This window comes from Mustela lutreola, chromosome 5 (assembly GCF_030435805.1).
Source record: "Mustela lutreola isolate mMusLut2 chromosome 5, mMusLut2.pri, whole genome shotgun sequence".
In the NCBI taxonomy this organism is placed as follows: Eukaryota; Metazoa; Chordata; class Mammalia; order Carnivora; family Mustelidae; genus Mustela; species Mustela lutreola.
In genome coordinates this window covers 105911962-105934050 of record NC_081294.1, presented here as the reverse complement: position 1 = coordinate 105934050, position 22089 = coordinate 105911962, and positions in this window count along the sequence as shown.

Here is a 22089-nt window from a genome sequence, read left to right as displayed (position 1 = left end):
ATTGGCTATATAATGTCATCGTGTGAGTGGGCAACAGTTTATTGAGCTATTCCTTTGCTGTTCCAAGTATTCATCAGTATAAAACCACACACACACACACACACACACACCCCATTAAAGCACAGATTCCTAGAACTATTGAGTCAAGGGAAATAAACACATTTGACATTCTTGCCAAATTGCTTTTTAGAGAAGCTATCATGATTTTTCGTTTCCACCAACAATGTAGAAAAATAGTCTTTATTATACTTAAAATGCTTTATAATACGTTTTTAAAATAAATGGGAGCACAGGCATTTCATTGGCTTTGCATTTATGTCATTTATTTTAACAGTAACATTCAGGAATTTTTTATGTCAGTATCTGAATAATTTACTACTTTTAAAAAACTATTTTAACTAATTTTTTAACTTAAAAAATTTTTTTATTAATTAATTAATTTTTTTGAGAGAGAGCATGAGCAGGGTGGGGGTTGAGGAGGAAGGGGAGGCAGAGGGAGAAGGACAAGCAGACTCTATGATGAGCAGGGAGCCTGATGCCAGGCTTCATTCTAGGACCCTGAGATCATGAGCGGAGCTGAAAGCAGATGCTTAACTGACTGGGCCACCCAGGTGCCTCTAATTTACTTCTTTCTTTTTGAGTAGTCTTATCTTTAACCTATTTTTCTACTGTTACAGTTATTAAAAAATTAATAGAATTTTTTAGAGCAGCTTTACATTTATAGAAAAATTGAGCAAAAAGTACAGAGATTTCCCCTATGCCCTCTCTATCTACTCTCCCCTCAGTTGTGTTAACATGTTATATTTGTTATAATTGATGAATCAATATTGATATATTATTATAAACTAAAGTCTATAGTGAGTTTACCATTTGTGTTATACATTCTGTGGGTCTCAACAAATGTGTGACATGTATTCACCATTACAGTATCATACAAAATAGTTCTACTGCCCTAAAAGATCTGTGTTCATCTATTCATCCCTCACTCCCCTGTAGTCTCGGCAACTATTGATCTTTTTATTGTCATAATAGTTTTATCTTTTCCTTGACGTCACATAGTGGGAGATCGTGGAAGTCATACAGCATGTAGTCATTTCAGAGTGACGTCTTTGATTTAGTATATTCATTTACGTTTCCTCTGTGTCATTTCATGGCTTGAGAGCTCTTTTCTCTTTAAAGCTAAATAATATTCAGTCAATTGAATGGATATTCCGTGGTTTATTTATTCACCTATTGAAGAACATCTTGGTTATTTCCAAGTTTTGGCAATAATGAATAAAACTGCTATAAACGTTCATGTGTGAGTGTTCGTGCGGGCATAATTTTCAGCTAATTTGGGTAAATACCAAGGAGTGTCACTGCTGGATCATATGGTTAAGAGTGTGCTTAGTTCCCTTAGAAACTGCCAAGCTGTCTTCCAGCGTGGCTGTACCATTTTGCGTTCCCAACAGCAATGAATGAGAATTGTGTACTTTTAAAAACCTATTAATAGTGATAACAATAAATTAAGTCTATGCATAAACTATTAGTCAATGTGAAGGAGAGCCGTTTGTTTGCTTCTGATCCACCCCCCACCCACATGCTTATTGACTGCCCTTTTTTTTTAAGGATTTTATTTATTTATTTGACAGACAGAGATCACAAGTAAGCAGAGAGGCAGGTAGGGGTGGGGGTGGAGTGCAGCTTCCCTGCTGAGCAGAGAGCCTGATGTGGGGCTTGATCCCAGGACCCTGGGATCATGACCTGAGCCGAAGCCAGAGGCTTTAACCCACTAAGCCATCCAGCCGCCCCAACTGACTGCATTTTAATACACTTTTTCAGGAGATAGTTTTTACTTCCTTATCATTAAATTCCTGCAGGATTCTAGTTTTGATGTTGAATGCTTTGAGTTTTTTATTGTTATAGTAATTTGGAATTACTTTCTAAGTTTTAATAAATTCATATACTGTACTCAATAACCCTACATAGGACACATGCCAGCATTTTGCTATTTTGTTACACAATAGTAAAATCTTTCACCAGTCAATTTTGTTATAGGCACAATTAACATGTGTAAAACAACCACAAAGACTGAGCATGCTCAGCTGAGTTATTTTTAGGTTCATAAAAAATATTTTGTTAATGTAATTTTCAGATTTCTTACCTAAACATTGAGAAGAACAGGATGAGACCTTTAACATTGTCAGTGCAGAACTCATCTGTTCCCTCCTTGCACCCGCACCTAGGAACTCCCCCGACTGTCCTGCAGAAATGAATTCATTTAATCACAGACTTCTGAGCCAGAAGGGCTCTCAAGGTTTAGTTCAGTTATAAGTCTGACCCATTTTAAGTTTGATACTTGTCCTAATCTTCCAAAATTCCAGATATTCTAGTCTACTGAAGTGGAAAGGTTCACAAGTTTTTCCTTTTTTTTTTTTTTTTTTTTTTAAGATTTATTTATTTGAGAGAGAGTGTGTAGGGGAAGGGGCAGAGCGAGAGGAAGAGAGAATTCTAAGCAGAGTCCCCACTCAGTGTGAAGCCCAATGTGGGGTTTGATCTCATCACCCCTTGATCATGATCTTGGGTGAAATCAAGAGTCAGACTCAACTGACTTAACCATCCAAGTGCCCCAACTTTTTTCTTCTTCATTATGCTCTTCCTAAGGTCAAACCAGTCTTCTTACCTGCAGTTGAAAAATTATTTGTTTTTTTTTTTCTGCTTCAAAAACACTTGTGAGCATTTCTCTTGAAAGTTGCTAAGAGAATAGTGCTTAAATGTTCTCACCATAACAACGAAAAGATGGTAATTATGTGAAGTGGAGGATGTGTTAACTAACCTTGTTGTAGTAAACATTTTGTAGCATATATGTGTAGCAATGATCACATTACAGACCTTGAACTTATACAATATTAAAAGTCAATTATAACTCAATAAATCTAGAAAAAATGTAAATCCCTAGTACACCAAAGACAAGTTCCCTTCACTTCTGCCCCTGGCTATGGTGTCATTATTCCTAAATATGCCTTTCTTTTTATTTCTGGCATTTTCTCTTGTTCTTAAACATACATGCAGTACAACAGAAGGAATAATGCATTTTTCCCTGGGGCTGCTGAATAACATGTGATTGCAGCTTCCTGCCATTGCTAATCTCTTGGTTGCCTCATCTCCCTCTGTTTTCTCTCTCTCTCTCTCATTTTTTCTCCCCTCTGTTTTCTCTTTCAGCTTTTCTGACATCTTTGTAACCAATTCCCCATGTTAAATTCATTCAGTTCAATTACCTAGTGTAGGTTCTGGTTTTCTGATCAGATCCTGACTGGTAGATGTATGATGATGTACAGAACTGGGCAGTGCTAGAGATTAAGGTAGGAAAGGAAGACAGTTCACTTTTCAGTCTGTTTTGTACTTTGATACGCAGTGCGTACTGTACCTGTTCCCTCTGGGCCATTCTTCACAAAGCTAGTCAGAGCAATTTTTGAAAAACCTTAATTGTATTTCTCCTTGCTTAAAACCTCCCCGTGGGTTTCAGTGGCACCTAGAGTAAGAGCTAAACTCCTTACCTAGATATAGAAGCATCTCCCTGCATCTGCTTATCTTCCCCTCTTCTTTTACCCTCTCCAGCCACACTGATCTCTTGCTGTCCCTCAGACTCACCAAATTAATTCCTGCCTCAGGGCCTTTGCATGCACTGTTCCTCCTGCTGGGAATGCTCTCTCTCCAACTTTCTGTTTTGTCTTCATGCAGGTCTCTGTTCTTGTGCCACCTCTTCAGAGATGTTACCACCACTGACCTTATTCTGGTTTGTATTCTTCATCACTTGTATCAGTCTATGAAATTACATCCCGTATATCCTTTTGCTTGTTTAAGTTTGAGAGCAGAAAATTTTGCCTTGTTCCCTTTTCTCATCTCAGCACCTAATATAGAGTCACCATATATTAAGGACTTTGTAAATATTTGCTGATGAATAAAGGAATATTTCACCTTTACAAATTGTTGTGTAGCAGAGGAGCTGTGTTTTTGTATGCTTTGTTATTATTATACTTATTTATCTTATTATTTTACTTATATGCTTTCTCTTCCCGAAATGCCCTCTACTGACTTCTCCTTCCTTTGGGTTCCACCGTACCCCAGCAAGATTGACATTTTATTGCACATACTTAATATTTGTCTCCTTTTCCTAGATACTAATCTCTTGCAGGAAGTAGAAATCATGAATTTTTACCTCTTAAGCTTCGGTACCTAGAATAGTGCCTGACACATAGTTGCATTGGGGAAACATCTGTGAAATAAATGAATGAATGAATGAATGAATGAATAGCAGATACAGGAGCTTTGCCAGTTACATGTTTCTATTGGTTTCCATAAACTGTGGACCACCGGGAAAGGAAAATGGTTCCATGTCTGTAAAATGGGGTTGATACTACTAACCTCACAGCATCTGTGGAGAAGATTGAGATAATGGAAGGAAAGGTCTTAGGAAATTATATTACAAATAAAACTCGTCATTCGTATATTATTGGAAGTGCTTCCTCCACTGATAAGGATGCATCCAGATGTCAATATGGGTTTTACCTGAGACTTGTCTACAGGGAATCTAGAATGTTCAGGATGATTTGGGAAGAAGGTATCTTGATGGAAGTAGTGTTAAGACAGACTTCATAGAAAAAGAGGAAAGTCTCCTTAGCAGTAGGTGCTTGGCTTTTGTGGAGGGTTGGTTAATCCAGGGAGGAAGACTTTATACTATAATTTCTAGGGATGAACCTACAAAACCCATAGGTGGGAGAAGGCACATGTTTGGGGAGGTTCTGTCCACAACTAGACTTAGGTGCTGTTCTAAGATGCACAGAGTCACTTACGTGTGTCTTCCCTTTCCCATGTGAACCCAAGTCCCCAGCCCAGCATCTCAAAGGACTGATGTCATCTGAGCACTGGGGTGTTGGGTCCTGACAGATGCCCTCTTGCTCTGGTGCTTTTAACCCCTCAGCTCCTGCTGTCTGTAATGTAGGTATAAATGTGTGGCATGCTCTTTCTGCCAACCACCTTTAGCCTTTGCTATTCTGCTGTGCCATCTGGAAGCTGAGAGGCTGTCTTGTCTCCAGTTTTATTTTGCACTGAGTATCACTAAGTACTTAATTTACTGTTAAGCAAAGACCAGAAGGGAGAAGCAGATTTTAAAACATTTAAAAGTATTTCAGTGCCAAAGTGCTTTTTCTAAGGATAAAACTAATGACAGAAAGTTGGTTTTCATTCAAAAGTTTGTAGAAGACAAAAACAATTCATAGGACACATCTTGATTGGACATGGGGGGCAGGGTGGGTGGGGACATTAGGTTGAAAGGGGGGGGTGCTCTGTGTGAAATTGACTGTGGTCTCAGAATTTAAAATGAAGTCATGTGTGCCAAGGTTCCTTTCCCCATTGTGTCAACCAAACCACCCTTTCATGAATGGGGTCTTAACCATAATTTCAGATACATTTTTAGTTTAAACACTTAAAAAAAAATCCCAGTTCTATTAAAACCATTATGGATGTTTTTGCTGATGCACAGAGCCAAGTTTTTATTAAAAACAAACAAACAAACAAACAAAAAACCAAACAGGGGTTCCTGGGTGGCTCAGTCAGGCATGTGACTTTTGATTTCGGCTCAGATCATGATTTCAAGGTCTTAAGATTGAGCCCCATGTAGGGCTCCATGCTCAGTGGGGAGTCTGCTTGAGCTTCTTTCTCTCCCTCTCTCTCTGCCCCTCCCTCAGCTTGGTCTTGCTCACTCTCTCTTTCTCTCAAATGAATAAGTCTTTAAATAAATAAATGAATAACCCAAGTAAGACCTAAAAAAGTTAAAAAGAATTAATTACCTGCTTTTCCCAATTCCCTGCCTTTTAAAAGCTAAGTATTTGAAGAACATGTATGTGAGTGAGTAGCAGATTAGTTACTCTTTTCTGTACTCTCATATTTCTATGTTCCTTCCTCCTTTTAAATAGCAAATTGCATTTAATTGCATGTTTCCACATCCATCTCCCTCATTAAACTTGAGCTCATCTGGGGTAGGACCAAGTCTCACCCATCTTGGATTCATCACTGCCTATGTTATGAGTGTGCCTAGTACAGAGTAGTTTTTCAAAAACTGTTTGTTGAATGAATGAAACATCATTTTTAGCTCTAGGCCTTTGTTTTGCTCCTGGCCTATTTAGATGATTTTTAATTCATAACAAGCACTGGTTCTTAATCAGATCAAAAGATGCTTAAGCTCATTTTTATTATTTTTTAAAATTTTATTTATTTACTTATTGTTTATTTATTTGTGTATTTTTAGAGAGAGAGAGAGAGACTCTCAAGCAGGCTCCACACCCAGCACAGAGCCTGATACAGGGCTCCATCTCATAACCCCGAGATCATGACCTGAGCTGAAATCAAGAGTGGAATGCTTAACTGACTGAGCCACCCAGGCACCCTGCTCAAGCTCATTTTTAAGGAGAGAAGTAAAAATTAAAACTCTACCGAGGTACCACTTTGCCATCGGTCATATCTTTATTCATGTTGTATACACAGTATCAATACTTTGCTAGTTGTATACACTAATAATATCTTCAGGGATAGCCTTTGGCCATATCTATCAAAATTCCAAATGGACATACTCTCTGACCCAGGAATTCCACTTCTAGGAATTTATTTGGCAGATACTCTTTCACAGGAGGCAAAGACAGATATACGAACATTCACTGTGGCGTTGCTTGTAAGAGCAAAAGCCTGGAAATGAACTCAATGTCCAGAATAGGGGTCTAGTTAAATAAAGAATGGTACAGGTATACAACAGACAATCTAGTCCGGGGGGGGGAAAAGAAGGCGGCAGCCCTGTATAGACTGATATGGGATGATTGCTAAGCTCTTTTGTTAAGTTTAAAAGAAACAAGATTCAAGACAGGGTGCATTGTAGGCTGCCATATATTACATGATGATAAGATACCTAGGTGTATTTGCATGTATATGCATAACTATCTCTGAATGGACTTATGAACCCTCGGGATATGGCTACTTCCGGTTTAGGGAACTAAACTTGTTTAGTTTAGTTTAGGGTAGGTCGGTAACGGAACTATGGTTTTTGTCATAAGAACTTCTTACAACATAAGAAGTCCTATTCGAACCACGTTTTTGACACTTTACCATTTTCTTATCACTGTTAGGATTAAGGCCCAAATCCTTCTGAAGGTCTTCAAAGTTCCTCATGACAAAAAAGCCTTCCTACCTCCCTCCGTGCTTGGTCTTCTTTCAGTTCTTCAAACGCCATTTGCTTTCCCGTCTTACAGCCTTTGCAGATGCTGTTCCTCTGCTTGCCAACACTCCTCCACTTCAGCCTCCCCTGCCTGACTCCTAGCAGTCCCTGAGCCATCAGCTTTGAGGTCACTTCATCGAAGTGACCTTTACTATCCCCCCAGACTGGTGTAGTGCCCCGACAGATGCTCCCATGGCATCGCAAACGTCTTCAGAACCAAACATGACAATAATAAATTACTTGCTTGAGATCTGTTTTCCTCCCTAAGCCGCAAGTGGATATGTATTGTGGTTACTTCTACACACCGAGCAGGTGTTCATAAATACTTGTGGAGGGGAGAACTGAAGGGTGGAGGGATGGGAGGAATGAAGGTAGCAGGGAAGGAGGGGGAGGGATGGTGGCCAGATAAGGGAGACGGGAGGGAAGGAAGGAAGAAACTCCGGAAGCATTAAAGCCCATTGTAAAGAGCTATCCCTATGTGTGTTCTTCAGTAACTAGCTTGTGGGCCTAGTATTCTCTGATCTTTTTGAAAACTATGGTGCTAAGTCCTGGCCTTAAAATTTATATTTTATAAAATTGAGGTTTTTTGGTTTATTGTTCAGTAAAAAGGAATTTATCGCCGCAGATCAATTTTTGTTTTACTTTAGCCTCGAAGTCATGTTATTCTGAATATTTCTTCTTTTGCCACTGAGGGGCAGTAGTAACCTTTTTTCACACGAGGTTATCGTTTCAGTTTTTTTTTGAGGAGGAAAATGTTTCAATATATACATGGGAGGACTTTAGGCTATTTTAAATATTCCACATATTTTTGCACCAATGCTGCTATGTAGAAGTATGAATCAGATGGGTTTTTTGGTTGTATTTAGAATGAGATCAAGCCTCTTCCCCTGCCTCCAAGGCCCTAATTGAGCTCTAGCCACACTGGCCTCTGGCCTCTCATGCCAAGGCCAGCCTCCTTAAACCCTTTGTTCTTATGATGGACTGCTGCCCTCCTTCAGGTCCCTGCAACTCAGAAGAGTTTTCCAGAACCCTTCATCGAAAGTAGCCTTTCCCAGGGACCAGACAGGTTTTATGAGGCCCAGAGCTTACACAATTTGAGAAAAAGAATACAAAATGATGAATATAAAAATTCACACAAAATTTTTGCGTGTGAAAACACACAAAAGGACAAAATGAAAAAGCTGACACATACCGCAGGCATCAGGAAGTCAAAAAAAGAACCTGTGTTTTTATTAAGGAACTGCCTCACCTACCACTTTCTTACTCCACAGTTTTGGCTGGGGACTCTTGGATCAACTCTTCATAGGACAATAAAGTTGTGAAAATGCTTTCCAAACAGCAACTACAAAGATATTCAGTCTTTGGAATAGTATCCTTGATTAAAATGTGTTTTTATGGCTGAGAGTTTAGAGACGTTTCCTTGGTTGTACTACTCATTATTGGTAAACTCATGCAATTTTTAAGATTGTTGTCAAAATGTGGGCAATCTCTGTTTTGCTTTTTTCATATATGCGCTCTAAGACTTTAGGGCATTCCAAGTGTTTTGTTTTGTGTGGGGATGTATAGAGGTGTGTGACGTGGGTGTGCACATGGGTGCCTCCACACTAATGGCTGCCCTTCCTTCAAGGGGCTCGAAGGGGGCTGTGTAGATGAAAACCTCCATTAGTTTTGTGGTCAGTGGCCTTCTATCCCCATTCCCCAATTACTTGTCATCATCTGACTTGGTTTTCATTGTCCTCAGTACTTAAGACAATCCAAACTTATCTTTTTTTTTTTTTTAATAAAGATTTATTTATTAGAGAGAGAAAGAGAGAGAGCACGTGCATGTGCATGCCAGTAGGGGTGGGGCGGGGAGGGAACAAAGGGAGAGGGAGACAAGCCGACTCTGTGCTGTGCAGAGTGGGGCTCTATCCCAGGACCCTGAGATCATGACCTGAGTGGAAATCAAGTGTCGGCCGCTTAACTGACTGAGCCACCCAGGCGCCTCAATCCAAACTTATCTTAATTATGCATTTGCCTGTTTACAGACTGCCTTCTCCCACTTGCAGTGTAAGCTGGCAAGGAACAGAGCCCTGAACAGTTTTGTTCAGGCTGTGCTCCCAGATCCTCCCACAGGCTTGGCCTGGGCGAGGTTCTGAGTCATTTGCTGAATGAATGAGTGAATGAATTAACGTGGGATTTAATATCAATCTCTAAAATTTGTTCTTAGAATTTATGAATGTTGATTTTTTGTAAGAACCATTTTAATGAAACTTAATTGCACATCAAGTGTTATGAGCCCTAATTGTGCTAATTGGGTAATTTTCTGAAATGGCAGTTTTTACTTGAAATCATCACAGTGTGTTCATTTCTTTGACTGGAAGATTTTTTTTTTTGTTTGTTTTTTAATGATTTTATTTATTTACTTGTCAGAGAGAAAGAGAAAGAGCAAGGGAGCCCAAGCAGGGGGAGCAGCAGGCAGAGGGAGAAGCAGGTTCACCGCTGAGCAGGGAGCTGGATGTGGGACTTGAGCCCAGAGTCCTGGGATCATGACCTGAGCCAAAGGCAGACGCTTAGCTGACTGAGCCACCCACGTGTTCCAGACTGGAAGTTTTCAAAGAGTAAAGGCACAGGTGAGCATTTAGAATTTATATGGACCCCAGACATTTGATAGAGCTGCTCTTGCTCCAGTAGCCACCCCAAATAATTTAAAAACAAAACAAAACAATTGACACCCTCACACATTTAAAGTTATTAATTTTTAAAAATCATAAATTTGAATATTTGCAGACTTTAATCTCTAACAGTGTAAATTGACACTTTAATCGTATTAATTAGAAGCAAAATACCAAACCAGTTTGATTCCTGCTTTCATCCATTTTAAAAATACATTAATGAGCTCTTCTTTAACAGCAGAAAATATAGTCTTCATTTTTCTCCCTGAAATCCGTGTTTTCATTTCCCCTCCTCTTCCTCCTCTCAATGTCAAATATTTTTAGGCTAGGCCCATCCAACTTGTCTATAACAAAAATATGTATATCATTTAAATTTAAATATTTAAGGTTTTTGTGATCATAGATGCAAAGTATTAAAAAAATTGGGGGGGGGCGCGCCTGGGTGGCTCAGTGGGTTAACCCTTTGCCTTTGACTCAGGTCATGATCTCAGGGTCCTGGGATGGAGCCCCACATCGGGCTCTTTGCTCGGCAGGGGGCCTGCTTCCTCCTCTCTGCCTCCTCTCTGCCTGTGTCTCTGCCTACTTGTGATCTCTGCCTGTCAAATAAATAAATAAAATCTTAAAAAAAAAATTGGGGGGATTGAATTATTATAAGTATTAGTAATATACAGATTAAAAGTATAAATATATGACAAATTTTAATATGTAATTATGAAAAGTAAAATTTTGTTCAAAATGCATTTCTTAATCATGTGGTGGAACTAATTTTTCAGTAAGTTTATGTGTCCATGTTTATTATTTATGGCTAGAAGTACACAGAGTTTATCATTAATTGTATGCCTTTCTGTTGTTTTATAGTTGTAAGTTCTGAGAAACCTTATTCATATGAATAAGCAGATGGGGAAGAATGTTTTATTAGAGCACTATCACCCAGTTCTCTGAACTCCTTGCAAGTTTTACACTTATGCTTTACGATAACGTATCATCAAGAATTTTTACTAATGCACTCTCGGCTAACGTGTCCTGCTTTTATATTAATAGCAAAAATGAGAAACAGCCTGACTTGGAAAAAGATTATTTAATCAGTCATTAAAGTCATTCACTTTCTCAACACCAGGATTTAGGAATCTCTCTTTTTGGTATTTCAGGGATTTTTACATCTTTGGACAATCTTGGGTTTTACAATGAAATGCCATAGACAGATTTAGGATGAGTGAAATGTATATATTTTTTAAAAAATTCTGATGGTGGGAAGTAATTATTAAAGGAGAGGTAGTAAGGAGAACCCATAAACACCTGGACCAGAGGTGGGTTTTCAGGCGGATTAATGACAAGAAACAGTCTTTTCAAATGCAAATTGAGGATCTGAAATTGATGTCCTTTAAATGACCTCTGTTTGCATCAAAGGGGAAAGTATCCCAGTCACTTTGCTGTTGGAAGACCATGTTTTCGGAACCTGTTTCAGAACCAGGCGTCCCCCTAGCACACATCTTCCCTAGTCCTTCATTCTTCTAGCAATTAATGGTTTTCTTTAAAAAAAAAAAAAAAAGCTCAATTATAATTAGCTTGTAAAGTTCCAGAAACTGCAGTCAAGACTAAAATATGAATAGAATACACTGTAGAAGGAAAAGAACATTAGGCTCTGGCAGTATAACATGTCAACTTCTAGAATATGCTAGTTATTCTCAGGATACGTTATTTATCTAGGAACTTCATACTTGGCAACTGTAGTAGGAGTACCAAGGGTGACCAACAATGTTTAAAGGCAATTGATAAGATTATGATTATTTACCATCTCATCCAGCAGGGTAAATAACTCTTTTAGAAAAATAAGCTAAAATTAAAATACAAATCCAGTATTCAATGATTCAGTTTCAGTTCACTTAGCAAATACTTATTAAGAGTCTACCATGTGCCAAGAATGTACTGGTTGCTAGAGATTTTGAAATTAATTCTTAAACTAATTAGCTTATTGCAGAAAGGCATTTCTAAGGCAATTAAGAGCAGCCTATCCTGGGACCACCTCTCACTTAACTCAGCTCCATTCTTTTGGTTTAGGTGGCTTTAGGCAAACCTCAGTTTGCTTTTCTCAAAAATGGAAATAATATGTAGTTCCTAGTATTACTGTAGGGCTCCAGGAGATGGTCATATAATAAACACTCAGAAAATGGTGACTTGCAACTTTGTTATTATTAGAGGCACTGTTTTAATTCCTCCCGCCCCCCCCCCCCCCCCCGCCAGCACTGGGCATGGTGTCTGCACACAGGCAGACAGGCAGTACATGTTGTTGAGTCCACAAATAAATGGGCAGATAACAAAAAAACAAACATTTTAATATGCCACTCTATCTATAAACAAGGAATTACACTGTGAGCAAAACAGGTTATTATCAGAGGTACAGTTTTTACAATATTCAGATCGATCGAATGCTAAATAACTTTAAAAATGTTTATTTCTGCCTTCTGCTATTCGATGAAGGCATAGGTCTCACTTTTAGGAAGACTTTTGTGTTTTCAAACATTATCCCATCTTTTCTTTTTTTTTTCTTTTTTTTTTTCCAGACTGTATGGGGTGAAAATTACTGTAGGCTCTTTTAAAATTATACCAAATAATTCCAGGAAATCCAAAAGTTTCTTAGAGCTATATGGATTTGGTGGGAGAAAAAATTTCACGTTTTTGAGACTTCCCAGGTGGAAATGGGGGAACAAATGCCCTTGTGTTCTGTTGACCTGAGAGTTTAAAGGACCGGAGAGGACATATTATGTAGAGTGGTTTCCTTGCGCCAGTTGGGGCCGGTCTGGTGGTGCTAAGGGGCAGTCCTTTCCGAGGTGAACAGTCTAATAAGTGGCTGCCTCCAGGGTCTTTCCTAAGGATCCCTTTCTGTTGACTCCTCTGTGCCTGCCTCTCCTTTCACTGCTCTGACTATTCCATCAAAGGGACAGTGAAGGTCAGGAATGTGTGCCTTGTAAAACGCATTGCGGGGGTCTCATATCCCACAAGCACGTCTGGCTTCTGCTTTGGTAACTGTAACGTGTTCTTTACAGTGACCTGGAGCCTATTTCTTGCTCCTAATCACTACAAAGAGTATTGGGTTATTAAAATTTGGAGACATAAATAAAGCCCAGGAACTAGAGAGCCGACTTTTATTCGATCACTCTACGTGGCTCCATTAGTCCAGCCCTGATTATGCTTGAGGAAACAGATTTTAAAGTTTCTTTTAAAATAAATACCATTATTTCTCATTATACTTCCTTTCATATACAGAACAAATTTTTAAGCTATTCTTCAGTCCTTTAGGTGATGTTGGTACGCCCCATCTCTTGTCCTGGTTGAAAACTTAAGCCCAGCTACTGAACTGTGCAAGCAATTGAAGAGAAGAATTAGGAATTTGTTTTGTTCTTTTTCCTAGCTCTGTTTTTCATTCTTGGCACGCCTACTCCCACCCACAAATCCAAGGCTACAGTCTTCCTCTCTTAAAACATATTTGTGCCTGCAGTGTACTCCCTGGTTAATTTACACAGCTCTGATTCATCCTGAAGTCATATGCTTCTGACAGGTGAATAGCTCCAGGCAGTCACCTGGAGACACTTTTTTGTAATAACACATATGTTTCATGACGGGTCCGTGCCTCACCCTCATTGTCCAGCCATAAGATGTGACAGAGTTCCGGTTTCTTGTCCTATGCCCTTAAGATATTTGTACTTTTTTTTCATGTTTCTTCTTATGCGTGTCTTAGCAATCATTTTTAGTTTTTCTAATCTTCTTAACGATCCTCCAGATATGTTGTTGTCCCTGTGGTTTTTCTCTTCCCCCTTCTTGTTTGTAATACAACAGTTTGTCGTTCTGGTGATGTATTAGTCGAAGATGATTTCTGTGGGGCATCTAGATTAATACATAAATAACTATGAAATCTGTGATGAAAAAAACGGCTGGGTTGAGGGCTTGTTGTATTTAGGTAGGTGGAGTTATCTTCCAGCTTCTCTTCCTCTGTTGCTTCCTCATTCCTTTCTGCCCACCTGCAGCCTCCCTTAGCCACTCAGAAGCTTAGAATTCTCATGTGTTCCAGCTTCCAGTCAGGAAGAGAAGCAATCTACAGAGAACAACATTTGGGTGTCTGCTATGCACACCGTATCTCTTCCTGTCTTGAAACAGCTTCCCCCCTCACAGGAAGGCTACGCGGTAGCCATTACTACATAAGATGACTCACCCCAGCCATGGTTGATTGGACCAGGACAGAATATCTAATCCCAACTGCCAATCAGATTTTTTCCCGCAAATCCTGATTCATTTTTTTCCAAGATTTTATTTATTCATTTGACAGAGAGAAAGAAAGAAAGCACAAGCTGGAGGAAAGGCAGGCAGAGGGAGAGGGAGAAGTAGGTTCCCCACTGAGCAAGAAGCCCTAGGACAATGTGGGGCTCCATCCTACCCCCCTGAGATCACAGCCTGAGCTGAAACCAGGAGTGTCACCCAGGCGACCTCCCTCCTAACTTTTCTTAAAACAGCACTAACTAACGCAGCTGTGATCCTTGTATCATTCTGCCAATGTGAGGGGCAGGACGAGCTCCCCACCAGAAACTCACACCAATACTGCTGCTGTAGCTCGAGGAGATTTCTGTTACTTGCAAATAAAGTATCAGCGATTATGCCACCAAATAGCTTAACTCTTATTCGCATATTTGTAACTTTTCCTAACGGCGTGCATTTGGTAAGAGTGTTGCCTGCAGAAGTTAATGCGTGTCCCAAAGGAATGACTCCCCGTATCCTTCAAATGCCCACTTCACTGGTGCCTTATGTGAGACTCGCCCTCCGGAGAAAGCTGACAGTTTCATGGTTTTCCTCCAGCAGAAGTCAGCAGCTTCCGTGTAGGAATAAAGAAAGTGTGTGGGGGGTTGGTCCAAGGCTGGGCTTTTCAGGGAGCCTGTGGCAAAGAGGAAAAGGAGGAAGCGAAGGTGTTGGTGGGAAGGCGGAAGGCAGAGGGATGACTCCTGTGGCCAGGTTGCAGTATACTGTTTCTCTGTTTCTTGGAATCAGCTGGGGAGCCTTTCCAAGTTTTGCTGGTTGAGTCCCTTCCCCAGTGCATTTGATGTCATTGATGAATGCCGTTAAATCATCCTGAGCTGCCAAATCTCTCCAGGTGATTCTGGTATCTGGCAAAGGTTGCAAAACAACACTGTATACCAGCTGGAGAAATGAAGTTAAATAGGTGCTGGCAGATGGAACAGGGGAATGAAAGGTCCAGGTATTGGAGATCTGGATATAGGACGGACAAGAGACCTAGAATCAGAAGGGAGGCTGCTCCGAGAGCGGGATGTCAGGATTGACGGTAATAATGCTTCTGGCGTTGGCTCAGAGTGGGCCCGCTGCAAGGAGGTGAAGGGGCGGGTAAGACAAGGGGGCAAGCTGGATCACGGTCATGGGTGGTTGTCATTTTGTGGGATACTGACTGGCGGTTGAGGTTGCAGGGAGGGTACGTGAGGAGGTGTTCACACTCTTGCTGCCTGGTGGAAGGACTCCAGGTAGAAGATTGAAGGGACAAAGACGGGAGGAGGATGGGTGCTTGGATGCCATGAGCCTCAAGGAGGAAGAGGTCTTTGGGGGTGGGGCAGGGGTGGGAAAGTGGTGCTTGCAAATCGCCGTGGGGAGTTGAGAGGATCTGTACTCCCTTCTCCGTAGTTTAGGAGAAGGTAGGTTTATAGGAAGACTTAGTTTTCCACCTGTGATTCTGTCTTTCTCGGGTGTCTTCTTTACTACTCACACAAAACACTTAACTTCTGGTCACCAGATTGCGGGTGGGGGTGGGGGAGAGATGGATTGCCCACACCAAGCAATTCTCTGTGGCACCAGCTGGGTGCCTAAAACTTGACTCAGTCTCTAGGTACATAGTGTCAGGTTGCACAGGTTAAGGGGTCCGTCCCACAAAACTGCCTGGCCCCACCTCCTTCCTTCAGATGCCAACTGCAAGTCCTGGTTCTCACCTGTGCTTCTGACCAGTCGGCTGTAAATCAGGACCTGCAACCCCTTCCTCAGGTTTGATTAATGGGCTAGAGTGGCTCACGGAAGTCAGGGAAACACTAACCTGTGCTTACCCTCTGTCTGCTAAAGGATATGATAAAGGCTACAGATGGATAACCAGAGGAAGAGAAATATAGGGCAAGGTCTGGGAGGGTCTCAAGAGCAGGAATTTCTGTCCCCATGGAGTTGGGGGTGAATCACCCTCCTGGTGGATGTGTTCATCCACTGGAAGCTTCTGAACCCTGTGCTGTTGGGATTTTATAGCGACTTTATCACATGGGCAGGCTCAATTACCAATTCCATTGCCAGCCCCTCTCCCCAGGGTGGAGGATGAGGGGTGGGACTTAGTATTTCCAGCTTCTAATCAGGGCTTGGTCTTTCTGGTGACCAGTCCCCACACAGGAGCCCACCCAGAGTCACCTCATAGAACAAAAGATGCTCCTAGTGCTCTTGCCACTTAGGAAATTAGAAAGGTTTCAGGAGCTCTGTGTGAGAAGCCAAGGGCAGAGACAAGTGTATATTTTCTGTGACCTCACAGTAGGGAAAGGAGCAGTCTGCCCTAAGACAGAGCTGTATCAGAAATGAGGGCCTGGAAGAGAGCCAGATTCTTCAGTATTTCTGAGGTTTGGTTTCCAGATGACTGAGGATTTCTGTGTAAGATTTTCCAGAATTGTGTGAATAGATTTTTTTTAAGGATCTATGACTTAGCCTGTGCCACACAAGAGTCACAGATTGGAGGACTTCAGGCTTATTTTGTTTAGATAACAACAGGGTTTGGGGCAAAAAACTAAATTTGAATGTCTTTGTGCAGGGCCTTCTGTCTCCAGTTTACCCAGATCCCACCATTAAACTTTATTATTATTTTTTTAAGGTTTCATGTATTTATCAGAGAGAGAGCATGAGTAGGGGCAGGAGGGACAGAGGGAGAGGGAGAAGCAGACTCCCCACCAAGCAAGGAGCCCAATGCTGGGCTTGATTCCAGGACCCTAGGATCATGATCTGAGCTGAAGACAAACACTTAACCGACTGAGCCACCCAGGCACCCTCTACCATTAAACTTTAAACAAGCTTCTTCATACACATATATTACCTCTTTGGCCCCAAGAGTTTTGCTTCCTTAATTTTTTTTTTTTTAATTAGGAAAAATTCCAGAATACAAAAGTAAAGACAATGGTATAATGAACCCCCTGTACTGTCCCCCAAACCTGCAAACTGCTGCAGGGACCCTGGGGGAGGTAAACTGAGCCACACAAACCACATTTTTGCAAAAGCTTTTTGTTCATGTGACATGCTTCACTCTCACCCCACCCTGGCTTTCTAGTCGTTCTTTGTGTTTCTGTGGAAGCAGCATCTTTTTATACACTTTCCCACATAATCATTCAATACATATTTACTGAGCCCCTCATGTGCCACATCCCTCTGCAGGCCCTGGAGCTAGAGCAGAGAGCAAAACAAATAACTCCGTGTCTATGACAGGAAGCAATTGCGGGGTTTTGAATTGAGGACGGACATGATCTGGTTACTTTCTAAAAGCATCACCCAGGGGGCGCCTGGGTGTCTGTTAATTCTGTTAAGCTTCTGACTTCTACTCAAGTCATGATCTACAGGGTCCTGAGATTGAGCCCTGCGTGGAGCCCTGTGTTCAACAGGCAGTCTTCTTGTCTCTCTCCCTTTGCCCCTCTCCCTGCTCATGCTGTCTCTCTCTCAAATAAATAAATAAAATCTTCAAAAAAAAAAAAAAAAAAAAAAAGGTCTCACTCAGGATACTCCATGGAGAATAGATCTGAGGAAGCAGGGAGATTGCTGGAGACACTTGTGTGGTAATGTAGGTAAGAGATGATGGTGGTTGTGTCCAGAGAGACAATGGGAGGAAGGAAGGGAAAGGTATTCAGATTTTGGATATATTTTGAAAGTAGATATGATTTTGTTCATGGTTTGAAAGTGGGTGTGAGAGAAAGAGAGGAGTGAAGGAAGACTCCAAGATTTTGGCTAGAGCAATTGGAAGATTGGAGCTTCCATTTTCTAAAGTGGACAATAGAGTGGTAGGGGCACGTTTAGGTAGACAAGGGAAGAACAGGACCTTGTCCCCACAGTCAAGCTGGGCTGCCCCTATGGTGTGAAGGGCTCTGGGAAATATTTTTATGGGACGCCTGTCTGTATAAACAATTTAATTTAAACAATGTTTTTGATTTAAAATATGTTTAAAAATTCATAAGCTTATGTGAGCTTTTGTGATTGGTCATGTGATTTAGAATAGTAGGTTGAAAAGAGGTATTTGCTCCTTGCTGTGTTTGTTCCTTGTCCAGCTAGTGTTGATGAAGATTAACATTTCTCCCTGTTGAGGAACAGGAACCATCTCTTCTTCTTCTTAAATTTTATTTATTTATTGTCAGAGAAAGAGGGGGAGAGAGAGAGACAGAGCACGAGCACAAGCAGGGGGGGCATCGGACAGAGGGAGAAGCAGACCCCCCCTCCTTCAGAGGATGAGGCTTGGCCACCCCTGGAGGAGGCTTGACACGTGGAGTGGGGTGGGGGTGCTATTGTTGAGGGGGCAGGAAGTGGCCCCTGCACACCCTGTCTGGGGGAGGATGCACAAGGCAGAGAACACTCATTGCCACTCTGCTGCTCTTGACTGCTGTTGGCCTATGGGTAGCATTGAGGTGGGAACCCCAACAGTTGAGAGCCAATGTGGGGCCCATGTAGGCCACTCAAGTCAAGAGCTGACAGAGACATTTGGTGGCCAAGAGCCCTGGACTTGTCCTGTGTCTGACATGAGTCATACAATTTCCATGTTAACACTATACTACACAGCTCATCTTACTTGATTCCGGGACATTAAGGCTGCATGTGCCAGTGGGAGCCATCCTATCCCCAGTTACCCTTGCTAGAACTGGAGTCAAACAGAGTCTCAGAACTCCTTAGGACACTTGGTGACTCCAGGAGTGAGGTGGAAATGGGAGGGGTATAGAGGGTCATTGGGCACCCAGAAGGGAAGAAATAGGGACCAGGTTCCCTGCTTACCTGTTCAGGCCTGGGGCACCCCTCCTGGATGGCTCAGTTGGCTAGACAGGGACTTAGAAAATTTTGAGGAAGGCATCTCTGATGAAAAGGCCCATATTTGGGTCCCCTTGCCTGGACAACCACAGATAGGGGCTCAGGGCCTGAGGTCCAGAGCCCAGGTCAGGGACTGACTTGGGTCTGACTATGAGGCCGATTTCAAATACATGTTCTTGAGGATGGGTCCCGTCTGGGGATCTCAATCTGCGAGCCATTAAGATTCTGAAAATGCCTTTACAGAAGGAGGAAGACGTTCTGAGGCTTCTAGCTCCCTGACTGCACCACCTTAATAAAATGGGAGAAGGTGGTTCTCTCTCTTCCTAGGTAGATGAAAAACTCTGGACAAGAATTATTGGCTTGATGGTTTCTAGAACTTCCACAGCTTACGCAAACCTACAAAGAACTCTGAGTCCTGAAAACAGAAACCGTTCATAATATGAAAAACCACAGACCCAAATCTCCCTAGGAAGCAGTACCTGTGGGGAGGAATGACATTTTTCATTTCCCAGTGCCAGGCCGAGTCTGGGCTAATAACATTTTCCCTGCCCTCTGAACAGTGTTACTTGTTTTAGTCTGCTGTCTGTGTAGTCAGGGGAATAATTAATTAACAGTTAAGCCTGCTGGAAACATTCCACTAAGTGGCACTCGGTAAATATTTGTTTACAATGATGAGGCTATTGCTTATCTATACCATCAAATTAGAAACAGAAGATTGTGGAGTCTTTCTCAGCAAGGTGTTAGAGATTTGTCATTGTATAGATGAGAAAATTGAAGGTCAGAGAAGCGAGGTGATTTATCCAATGTTGTACAGTGCAGTAGGGGCCAAGCAAGCCTCGTACCCCGAATTCTCGATTCTAAATTTATTCATTGCTTTTTCTGCTACACTGCACTAGTGTTTGTGGGAAATAGCTGAATTCCACTAAGCAAATTCATATGTTGAGACATTAACCTTTCCAAAGAACAGTAAAATCTCATTAAGTCGGAATAATTGGAAGAATGACCAGGATGAATTGGAGGAAAAGTTTGAACTATTATCAGAGATACTCAGCTTTTTCCTTTCGAGGCCATGGAGTAAATTGGAACAAATAGCACAAAAATGAAGCCGAGTAGAGGTCTCCCTGAACCTGTGTGAAGGAATAAACAGGAATAATTCATAAATGGTACATTAACAGTTTGCATGTAAGTGACAACCACTAAAAATATTATAGGCATTTGGAGAAATAAATTTTTGTTAAAAATAAGCTAAATGGTTCCCTTGAAAACTCCTTGGAAAAATTTACATAAGGGCCTTCACGAACATGTCAAGTCAAACCATGTGCTAAAATGATCATGCGTTTGGTTTAGTGGCATGTAAATTCACCTGTATGGTTTTGCTATACTCAAATTGGCATTATTTCTATAGATCCCAGCAGCACAAATGATGACCTCTGTCTTTCACTTCCCATCCCTTTGATTTTTTTCATCTGCCCAAGGCCAACAGAATTCTTCCAGCTGCTCGAAAACTGGAGGCATTTGCTATCTATTGCTCTCCCTGCCTACTCACCCACACTCCCAGCCGCTTTTCACCCAATGACCCTCCCCTTGCTGCTACCATCTGTGAGAAGTCTTCCTATTTGGCAGTCTGTCAGGTTTTCCATTCACACACTAACACTGAGCTGTTCCTGAAGATGTTTAGAAATGCTGGGCCTTGCTGTCTCTAACTCGTATTTAGCCGAACTGTCGGACATAGTACTCCCGAAGCAGCTGGGAGGCAGCTTCTGTTTTTCTCTCTTCAGACTGACTTTTCCCTCCTTCATTGTATAAGAATTAGAGTTGTCTACCTTCCAGGTAACACACAGGAGGCTCCACACTAGGAAGGGGATGTTACTGACAGGAGGCTATTTGGGAAAATAGTCTGTGTCATGCTCTCAGCCAACCGATGTGCTCAAAGCTGAGAAAAAGGAAGATCTCTGGGGAAAATGGGCACATATAAGGCTTTCTTTGCTGGATGTGAAGTCCTGGATGGGATTCAAAGAGCCACGTATCTTAAGAAAAAACTGATCAAAACAGAAAGGAGGGCTACAGATATTTCTGCCATTTGATGTTAGTTTATTCTGATGAAATAGTTTAAGGTCAAAGCAAAATAGAGTGCTTCCGGCCTTCCCTGCTGGTGACTTGCTGCCCCCCTCTGGAGAAGTTGGAAACTGAAGCTTTGGTTCCTTTCTGTCCCATTCTGTCTCTATTGTGGGTCTGTATTCCCATGGCTTCCCTTCTGAAAGGTGCTTTGCTACAGTGTAAAGAAGTATGGGGCCAGAACCGCACACCATGTGTTTAGTGAGTTTACAATGACTCTGAATAATGCCAAGACTTTTATATCCTGACTGGAGGATGAACTCCTTAGCTTTGTGAACTGTATGTCCTGGCTCTATTTTCCTTCTACCAACAATCCAAACTAAAATCCTCTTTCTCGGCAGTCTGGGACTAGCAAGAAGTCCCTTCTGACTTGGCATCCTGCCTTAGGAATCTTATCCTTAAAAGGGAGAGTTTGGACTCCTGATCTCTAGGGTCCGTCTGGCTGATTCTATAAAAATACCTTTACTGGCGAGAAATGTCTGTTTAACTTGAAGAAACTCCTAGGTGTTAAACAAGCCTTCCTTTTATTGAACAAGATTTCTGGAAATAAAAGAAATGCACTTTGTGGAAGGGTTGAATTTCAAAATTTTTTTCAAAATAGGAAATCTGCCACTAAGAGGCAGTGTTGACATACAGTTCTATTCAAACATATCCACTATAGGTCCTTTTGAGGGAAGTATTTAAAATAGAAGGATATAAGAATGATTAAATCAGAGGATGTGAGAATGGTAGAAAGATATGTTTTCTGTGGCAATAAACTTCTGAAAAGGTATTAAAAGGGCATCCATATTACAAAGTAATAGAAGAGTAAGTTGAATAAAAGTTTCTATTATCTATGAATGAAATGTGAAATATTGAGCCTGGTTTGAGAGTGAGATATGGTAGTTAGCAACTTTGTAAAAAAAAAAAAAAATAGCATTTACCCTCCTTTTATTGCCCCTCAGCCACATGGCCTCTGAAAGCTGTGCTGTTTTGGCTCTATTTCTGTGCACTGGAACGTGAGGGGTA